The 9,623-nt window shown below is 44.2% G+C and overlaps 1 pseudogene; it reads right to left on the bottom strand.

Moving 5' to 3' along the window:
* Positions 1 to 6,353: 6,353 nt before the first annotated feature.
* On the bottom strand, positions 6,354 to 7,024 carry LOC114640502 (annotated as a pseudogene).
* Between the last annotated feature and the right edge of the window lie 2,599 nt (positions 7,025 to 9,623).

Below are 9,623 nucleotides of genomic sequence, written 5' to 3'. Positions count from 1 at the left end.
TCATCCCTCCGTAGCCATGTTCCAAAGGAAGTTCCCCTTCTAAAAAACAAAACAAAAAGCCAAAACAACCTTCAAAGTAAATGTCCCTCTCTTCCACTTCCTGTGGATCTCTGTCCATCCTCCCGATTCCCTCTTACTTTGTATGTTTTTTTTCTATGTTTACTCCTTGTCAACTGGTTGCTTGCTCTGCCTCTTGACCTATGATTGACTTTATTTAATCCTGTTTACAATAAACAGAAAGCTCTTGAATTAAAGGTGTGTGCTAGGGCTGAGCTACACCACAACCAGAAACATGTTTTTTTTGTTTTGTTTTGTTTTTTTGGTTTTTTTTTTTCAGGAAATAGCACAATCTTGGGGCTCAAAGTGCAATATTGTGAACCATTTCCCCCTTTTATCTAAATGAGAAGGAAAAATCTTAACTATAACACAATAAAACTATTTACAATAATGAAGCCATTTCAGCCAAGCTTTCTACAATGTCCAGCTTAGTTGTATTTGCAAGTTTTAGGATTAAGTATTGTTTAGTTCAGAGTTCTGTAGAACGTTCATGTCAGTCCCATATGAATGTAACAGTTTGAATGCTCTGGGCAGTTTGTAGTCCAAAGCTGATCTTTAGATGATATTTGTCAGCTTAGTGGCAATTCTGGCTAAGTAGAACACAGCAGACAACTCAAAGGTGTCCACCATTTGTGCAGAATCTGGCAGCAGAAGAGGTATGGGGCAGTTTTGCCGAGTGATTAGCATTCCCACCATCCAGGCTGATTCATAGTTGCAGGACCCCATCATCTTGGAGACCACAAAGGTTACTATTAGGAATGGTAAAAAAAAAAAAAAACCTTAACATTTTAAATCTCATATTCAGCAGATCTCAGAAAGATTTGATGACCACAATTTAATAAGTATACCCAAGGTACACAAACTTTGTCCCTAGTTACGTTGCTTCAGACTCAAACCTGAAATGATGTCCAGGAAGCTGGATGAAGCTTATTTGTACAATTAGTGTTCTGTATGACTATTAGTGTCATGACAGAAAGTTTATATATAGATAATAATCTTATAAATTTTGAGATAATATTTATACCTTAAGGAAAACTTTAAGGAGCCAAGTGAAAACTGTGAGGGATGTGGACGTCAACCCTGTGAAAGAAAAAAAGTGGGATGGAGAGCGAGGCGCTACAGGCTCCTGTGACACCTTGAAGAGTCCTGAATTGTTGCACATGGCATTAGATCTAAGATGGCTCCTGGAAAGCTGGTGAGAAGGTGGCTGCTTTCCCCATCTTCAAGGAAGTTCTCACAGATGACAATGCCCCCACCCCCAGTAACTTTATCAGGCAGGGCTTTCACTGGGACATGGTGATGGTGTGGTGAGATACAGTTAGCTGAGCATCTAGGGGCTTGGGATTGGCTCAAACATTGTATATAAGCTTATGCACTGCACAATAAACTCAGATCTGCACCCTGACGCTGGTCTCCAGAGTCTGATTTTCTCGGATTTGTCACATGACTCTGTCACTTCTCACCTGCCCTCCCCATCCTCAGTCCTGTTCCCATTAAAAGGACAACATAAACCCCATTTGTTTCCATTTAAGGACCAGGCCTGATTTTGAAGAGAGTCATAGGCACAAGCTCCAGGAACCAACCATAAGTCCCAGAAACTAAGCTCCAGGAACAGATCATAAAATCCAGAACAAGATCATAAAACCTCTTCCCAAAGAACAGCCTACTTATAACCACAAGAATGGAAAAATATCTTATCCCAGGATGAGTCATCTGTGCTGGGAAGTCCTATCTCATCCTGTAGTTAAATGTTCATGACAGGAATGTAGACCACTGACCACCTGGCACAAGCCAATCAGAAGCTGATCTTTGCATCTCTTTAGCATCCACCAATGAAATTTTAGATTACCTAACCCACTCTCTAAATATAGAAGAACTAACACAGTAGCCAATCAAAGCTATACTAATGTCTCTGCTTTGGACCCTGCCAATCACATTAGACATTACCTAATCCTTCTACAGAATTCCCCTGGTTACCTATAAGAAGGGTTTCATGCCTTTGTCTGGGTCACCATTTTGGAGAATGGTTGACCCCCGAATGCTGGATGTTTCTGCTTCATCCAGCAGACAAAAATGCTCTTTGTCTTTGCATACTATCTGAGTCTGGGGTCTTCCTTCTTCGATTTTTGTACCCTTACACCATAGAAAACCAAAAGATGATGAGATTTAGTGACAATAGAATAGTCCTTTATTTTTTGTTTGCCTCTGTTCCATACCAGGTGGCTCTTCTAATCTGAGACAAGCATGCACGGGTTTAGAGAAGGAGAGAGTCATGCTCCAAACCCGAAGCTAGCTTTAATTTGAAATGAGTTAGGACCATATAAATACTGTTTGCCCCTTATGTCTGTAGTGGAGAGCAGAGACAAGGTGGAGGTGGGTGATACCATTTAGCCAATTGACTCTTTTTCTTGGGACATTTTCTCCTGATGATCCGTCCTTCTTCAGATGTTTTATTTCTCCAGTGGTCTCCAGCTTCCTTGCATGCTTTCATTCTCCTGGAAAGATAAAAACAAAACCCTGCCCCAGCCCTAACTCAGAGGTGAGGGGTGTCCATTTTGACAAGTTTTACCTTTCTTAGAGCAAAATGTTTTTTGACAACAGTAAAAGTATAAGCTTTCAATTAAAATTAAAAAATATTTGTTTGAAACTTTGAAACTAAAATATACTTAGTATGTGTAGTTATTCTCTCTCTCTCTCTCTCTCTCTCTCTTTCTCTCTCTCTCTCTCTCTCTCTCTCTCTGTGTTATATTTATAAATCTTTCTAAGACTTATATCTTATCAATCTACTTTTCATATTTGGCACAAAACACTTATGGTTATAAAGGATAAAACATAAATTATCCTTTGATTATGAATCCTAATATGAATCCTAATCCTTTTCAATAATGCCACTTGATGACCATTCATTTAAATATATGAGCCTATGGGGGCCACCCATATTGAAACCACTAGTCAGCCTGACTCTCACTAAAATGATAGACTGGTCTGAGGATGAGGCTTATGGGTAAGACCTAGTTGCTACCTTCTTTATTCCCACCTGAACCCAGAACTTCAACAACAGAGACAAGGAGATTCCTCCCCAACAACAGGTTCCCCCCCCCTCCGAGGGTCTACTGTAGCAGCAATGCTAACTTTTGGTAGTCACCTATTATCAACCTGCCACTTTGCCAGCAGAACTGTAGCGTTGGAGTGGGGGAATGGAGGCAGCTGTGGGTCACAAGACCACACCGTAGTTCATGGCTCTCGTACTTTTATCAAGCATGCGTATTAAGTAGGTTTTGACGTTTAGCACCCTGCAATTGTTATTTCAGACAACCTTGTTAAGTTTCATGTTTTCTCAGACAGCTCTCACTGACATTTTCTCTAGGCCCTGAGTCAGAACCTCTGTAAATAAAAGTGTTTTATGAATCACCAAGTGGGCAACGCAGATAGCGGTCAGGGTTCCCTAGAGGTCAGGATTCCCAACCCTCTGTGCTGACGCCTATAACAGTCTCAGTCCTCTCAATCCTCCTCCTTTTTCTACTCCTTTTTTTTTTAAACATCCCACATAGTATGTCTCAAAGTTTAATGGACAGAAGACTGTCCTAAGGACATTGGTAAATTGCAGATTCATCGCCCCTCACATCATACAGAAAGTCTGGCTGTAGATTTAGAGTGCACATGCATGACTGAGGACCAATCTTGAACCTTTGTCCTGTATTGTGTGACTGCCTCTTGAGTTCTCAGAACACAGCAGGCCTTTCATTTTCCTCCAATCTAAACTAGACCATGAGCTAGGTGATAGAGACACACATGTCCCTTATGGTGTCTTCCAGCTAGTGGAAGCTGGGAGACAAAGAACAAGATGCTATGAGTCCATTTGGGGTGAAAAACAGAAGCTCTCTGAATGTCATGAGCCATTCTTTCCTCCTGTCCCTTATTAACTTTGACATTTGCATGAAGCTCAAATTCTGGCTTCCTGGGAGCTTCTCTGCGCCTGCCTTACCTGAAAGTGCCCCTTTACCTGAGGGTTTAATCTGTTGATAACATGATAGTCAGCTTGACAGTAGGCAATTAGGATGTGACAAAGAGGCAATTATCACTTTAGGTGAGAAAATAAATAGCCACATAGATGGTGGCTTGAAATCTTTACAGTGATCTTAATGTAATTTTTCCCTTTTAAAAAAATGTCCTATGAGGAAAAGGACTGAATTTAGATAAAGAACTTACAAGGTGACAAGTGTCTACTCTAGTCCCTGAGCAAAAATTGGCATATGTGCTCCAAATCCTTCCTTCACAAATCTAGAGCACGATCTTCCAACCTTTCCTGTCCACTTGATGCAATGTATTGAACCCCGTGGAAGTCCATCTGTATGCTGGTCTTCCATGTTCTTTCAGCAAGGTGAACAGATGTCGGGTTGTTTAGAATGTTGTCATAGGGCGGCACCATCACTTAGAGGAAAACATCCTCTCATTTACACAACAATTAGACACCACAAATAGGAGAGTAAATGGACACGCCTGTAATTTTTCCACCCAGAGAAAAACCACAGCATCTTGGCTCTAGTCTCTGTTCATCAGTGTGTTGGGAGGGTTGTTATTTGAGTTGTCATAGAGTTGGATCAGAGCCTTTGCAGCCCCAACAAGCTCCACTCCACACCTGAACTCAATAGGACAATTAAACAGACAAGTGACAGTGAAGTACACAGAAAGGAGAGTTGCCCACTGTGGGTACATTATAAAGAGTAATAATAGGATTACTAACCGCAAATACAACTCTGATATCCTGATGTTGGGTTTGTGTTAAACAGTCAAGAGGTACGCTCAGCTAAGCAGCCCTGTACTACTTAACCCATCTTTGTCTTGGCTTGTAGTCCCTCTTGTGAAGTGGCCTGACAAGTTGTCAGAACTGTGCAAAATCTCTTCCAGGAAGACAGGTTTTCCCTCTGGTTATGTTTTTTCTTCTCTCATCATGAGGTTTCTGGGGGAGATTGCAGTTTCTTGAGGACCATTGTTTCAATAGTCTGATAGTAAAAAGGAGGGACACAGACACAGTGTCTTCTTAAAGCATCCTCATTGTTGCCAGGTATGTGGTTTGAGAATAGCCCCCAAGGATCATATATCTGAATGCTTGGTCCCTGGTTGGTGCAACAATTTGGTAAGAATTGGGAGATGTGGCCTTTTGAAGGAGGTGTGTTATTAGGGGTAGGCTTTGAGTTTTCAAAAGTACAAACCAGACCAGATTCCTCTCTCTCTCTCTCTCTCTCTCTCTCTCTCTCTCTCTCTCTCTCGCTCTCTCGCTCTCTCGCTCTCTCGCTCTCTCGCTCTCTCTCGCTCTCGCTCTCGCTCTCGCTCTCTCTCGCTCTCTCTCTCGCTCTCTCTCGCTCTCTCTCGCTCTCTCTCGCTCTCTCTCCTCTCTCCTTCCAACTTGTGTGTCATAAAGTAAGCTCTTGAGTGTTGCTCCAGTGCCATGCCTGCATGCCTACTGCTATGTTCCCTGCCATGTTGGTTATAGATTTACCAACTGAAGCAATCCCCCAATTTAATGTTTCTTTCATAAGTTGCCTTGGTCATAATGTCTTTCCATAGCAATAGAAAAGTAGCTAAGACACCAGGATCATGACAAAGCGTGGTTTGTTTTACCCAGTTGAAACCACAAAACACACACTGTAATCTGCCATTTGTCTGACCACAGTGTTGAGGAACAATTGCATTGCAGTATGTGTGTTTTACATAAAGAGGTCCCTAGCCTTAGTGCAGGGTGCTCTAGCCTTAGTGCAGAGTGCTCTAGCCTTAGTGCAGGGTGCTCTAGCCTTAGTGCAGGGTGCCCTAGCCTTAGTGGAGGGTGCTCTAGCCTTAGTGCAGGGTGCTCTAGACAGGCTATTTTCCTTTCTTTCTTCCTTCCTTCCTTCCTTCCTTCCTTCCTTCCTTCCTTCCTTCCTTCCTTTCTTTCTTTCTTTTTCTAGCTGAGTGGTGACTCTTTACCATTTGAGGAATACAACAAATGAGTCTATTTGAAGTTGCTAACCCTCCCCTTGCCTCCCCCCTCAAAAAAAACCCTGTACATGAGTTTACAAACATATTAACATATAAATAATGAGAAAGGTCCTAGGGAGCCTCCCCAGTGTCTCTGCTGGAGGTGAAAACTGGAGGGTCCCCACAGGCTGCTTGTTGCTGTGAGGTCTTATGGCAGCTGCTCTGGACCCATTGCTGGCTTCTTTGGCACCTCCAGGTTCAACTGCCAGTCTGTCTTACACTGTGCTCTGACAAGCGAGCTGGAGACTTTGAACCTGAAGCAGTGGCAGCTCTTCAGCCCGTCATCGCTCTGGCTCAAGCTCATGCTGGAAGGGACGCTTCCTCTCCCGACAGTGCTTCTTGTGGGCAGGCCAGTCCTTCTGCTGGCACTGAGAGCCACAGTATCGAGCCACTTGGCAACGCCCACAGATGTTGAACTCTCGAAGCTGTTTTTCAATCACCGTACAGGGAGGATAATGACACTCATAGTAGGTACAGGAATTTTCTTCCTCTTCCACCACATTCCCATTGGCATTATAGTACCGGGTCACATTCAAGACAGGGAATTGTTCTTCTATAGGGTCTGTGGGCAGCTGCTGGATTGCAAGCCAGTAGAAGCTTTGCTCCCTTTGTTTGCTGGAGGTCTCTCCAGCTTTGGGTCGCCAGCCCCATGGTACCAGCTGTAGGTTATCCAGGCGATTGTCCACAGTCACAGCATTGAAATGTACCACCTGAAACCCGGGAGCCACACCTCCCCTGTGTCTTCCCATAGCAGCTCATGCAGAAGCCTGCCGGAGCCCCTTCCTCGGTTCTTGTCAAAGGCATATGCAAATATCTTAGCACCGTTTCCATCAGCATCTACTTCCATTCGAGCCTCAAAGGAGTAGCTCTCCACCAGTGGTATGTCCTGCTCATCTATCAGCGTGTATTTGGTCTTCCAGGCCGGGAAGATGCCCAATTTAAAGTCGGTCATGGCCGGGCCTGCGCTCTCGACAGGCGGAGCCGCTCTCTCGGAGGCTCCGGACCGGGCCAGGCCGTAGCGAGGCCGCGGCACTCCGGGTCAGGCCGGGGCCGGGGTCAGGCCGGGCGGGCCACGGGCGGACAAGGCTGGGCCGGGCTCGGGCCACCGCCGCTGCCTTGTGCCTGCCGGACCTGCCACGCGCCCGCTATTTTCATTTCTTTTGTAAAAGTTAATTCACTATTTTTTTAACTTTCTCAGTTTTATTGAGGAATAGCTGAGAAATAAAATTATACATATTTGTATAAATATATGTAAATTATACATATATGTGTACAAAATTTGGTTGTACAGTGATTGTTACAATAAAGCTAATTAGCATAGTTATCACCTGACATAGTCACTCCCGTGCCTGAGAGTGCTCGTCTCTCAGCACACGTAGTACTTACTGTGTTGTTGTGCTCACCCTGCTGAACAATGGCTTTCTGGAGCTCATTTATCTTAGAACGCCAACTTTGAACCATCCGTCTTTCTCCTCTCCCCCTGACTTCCTGATCCTGGTAACCTCCCTTCTGCTCTCTGGTGTTGGCATTTCATTTCTATAGATTCTACGCAGAAGTGAGGCCATGTGATACCTGTTTTTCAGGGACTGGGTGGCTCACTGAGCACAATGTCTTCCAGATTCATCCATGTCACAACTAAGAGAATTTCCTCCACTATAAGACTGAATAATATCTCTTTGTAGGAGCCACATTTTGTTTATCCATATGTTCATCAGCAGACACTAAGGTGGTTTCTCTGTCTTGACTCTTGTGAACAGCACTGCAATAAACACACAGAACAGGTGAGGCATGGCTGAAGAATGGTGTTAGACTCTGATCTATCATCATTAGTGCACTTGGGTCATTATTAGGACTTGGGTCATCATTAGGACTTGGGTCAAGGACAGAATGAATACCACCTCTGGAACAAAGAGTGATATGATGTGTCCTGTGACACAGACCAGCAGCCCAACTCTGAGCTCTATCCCCCAGATCCCAGCAGCCTGGCTCCTGTCCTGCTGGCTACTCTTTGTACTAACACAATCACGTGCATTGTGGGGATAGGAGAGGGAGTGGTGGGCCCTGGTGCTGCTGCAGAAGGTGAAAACCAGAGAAGGAAGGAAATTTATGCCACCATTGTTTGGCAAGGCCAACTGGGCCCCATTTAAATGTTTCTGAAAGAAGGAAGAGACTGAAATTGCTTGTGCCTGACTTTTGGTAGCTGGCTGCACCAGTGTTCCTTTGAGTGTAATGGAGAGATGGACAAGGCCTTGAGAGAAGCCTTGCATCAAGCCTCCTCTATTGCACTGCGGACTTCTTTCTGGAAGGGGCCAGTACACACATTGCAGTTTAACTGCAGTGTCCTCCTCACTTTCTTTGTTAATAATTCATAATTCTATTACCTAACTAGACTGTTGGCCTCCTCTAGGTCCTTCTTACTTCTCATAAACACCTTTGTCTCTCATCTGGGCATGTGAGTTATCAACATAGACCAGCTGCTTAAAAGGCAGCATCCAATTGTTAGAAGTTCATTTCTCTTTCACATAGCTATGTATATGGCTACTTGGGAGCCTCTGCCAACCCTAAAACACTTGTCTCAAGCCCCAGGTGAGCTCTTCCATTGGTCTATTTTGTATATATTGAACAAAGGAGGGAGAAAAGAGGCAGGGAAGGGATCACTCTATTCCTCTAAGGGTCAGCTCCAGAGTCCTACTTTACAGCCTGTTCTCCAAACTGAAGTCATATGGTGGACACACTCATCCCCAAAGCAGAATGGGAAATGCCGCCTTAGCTGTACCTACCACCACGTGACCAGCTGAAGCATGCTCTCTGGAAGAAACAGCACAGATCCTCTCTCTTCCCAGTGCACCCTCCCCATCCATTCCTTTTTTTTTTTTTTTTTTTTTTTTTTTTTTTGTCCGAGACAGGGTTTTTCTGTGTAGTCCTGGCTGTCCTGGAACTCACTCTGTAGACCAGCCTGGCCTCCAACTCAGAAATCCGCCTGCCCCTGCCTCCCAAGTGCTGGGATTAAAGGCGTGCACCACCACCACCCGGCTCATCCGTTCCTTTGATGTTCTCTCTGTCCTCTGAGTCCTACACAAACCATTCTAGTATGAGTCCCTTGTTCTGGATATACCTGCTTTATTTCATACAACACAATTTCACTCTTTAATTTTCTTCACATGCTGAAGATGCTACCCTGGGCCTTACACAATGCCAGACAAAGGGTATACAGCTGAGTCTGGTCTTGAACTCACAATCTTTCTGTCATCCTGTGCCAATGCTGGGCTTACATGTGTGTGCCAGCACAGAGGTCACCTTATAACTTCCATCCTGGCAATTGTACCATGCTTTTATTTGAGGATTGGTATGATTTACTACATAGCCCTGAGAGTTTTTTGTTTGTTCTTGGTTTTGCTTGCTTGCTTGCTTGCTTGCTTGCTTGCTTGCTTGCTTGCTTGCTTCTCCCTCATTATTCAGTTTTGAGAGGCCCTTGGACAATTGTTGCTGGTTTTAATGAATGCTATACTATGACTACAAGCAAAGATTTTTGAGAAACAGGCTGAGTACAA

Source organism: Grammomys surdaster, unplaced genomic scaffold (genome assembly GCF_004785775.1).
Source record: "Grammomys surdaster isolate TR1022 unplaced genomic scaffold, NIH_TR_1.0 125833, whole genome shotgun sequence".
NCBI lineage: Eukaryota > Metazoa > Chordata > Mammalia > Rodentia > Muridae > Grammomys > Grammomys surdaster.
The sequence above is the reverse complement of the archived record's forward strand: the minus strand, read 5'-3'. Positions and strand labels throughout refer to the sequence as shown.